Here is a 747-nt window from a genome sequence, read left to right on the forward strand (position 1 = left end):
CAATGTATCACAACGTAAGCCATGTCAATGTATCACAGACAGAAGCCATATCAATGTATCACATACGTAAGTCATGTCAATGTATCACAAACGCAAGCCATGTCAATATATCACATACGTAAGCCATGTCAATGTATCACACGCGTAAGCCATGTCAATGCATCACATACGTAAGCCATTTCAACGTATCATATCAATGTATAACATACATAAGCAATGTCAATGTATCACATACGTAAGCCATGTCAATGCATCACATACGTAAGCCATGTCAACGTATCCCATGCGTACGCCATGTCAATGTATCACAAACCGAAGCCATGTCAATGTATCACATACATAAGCCATGCCAATGTATCACAAACGCAAGCCATGTCAATGTATCGCATTCGTAATCCTTATCAATGTATCACATACGTAAGCCATGCCAACGTATCACATACGTAAGCCATGTCAATTTATCACAGACAGAAGCCATATCAATGGATCACATACATAAGCCATGTCAATGTATCACATACGTATGCCATGTCAATGTATCACATACGTAAGCCATGCCAATGTATCACACGCGTAAGCCATTTGAAAGCATCACATACGATAGCCATGTCAATGTATCGCATACGTAAGCCATATCAATGTATCACATACGTAAGCCATGTCAACGTATCACATACGTAAGCCATGTCAATGTATCACATACATAAGCCATGTCAATGTATTACAAACGCAAGCCATGTCAATGTA

Source organism: Sphaeroforma arctica (assembly GCF_001186125.1).
Source record: "Sphaeroforma arctica JP610 unplaced genomic scaffold supercont1.1959, whole genome shotgun sequence".
Taxonomy (NCBI): domain Eukaryota; class Ichthyosporea; order Ichthyophonida; genus Sphaeroforma; species Sphaeroforma arctica.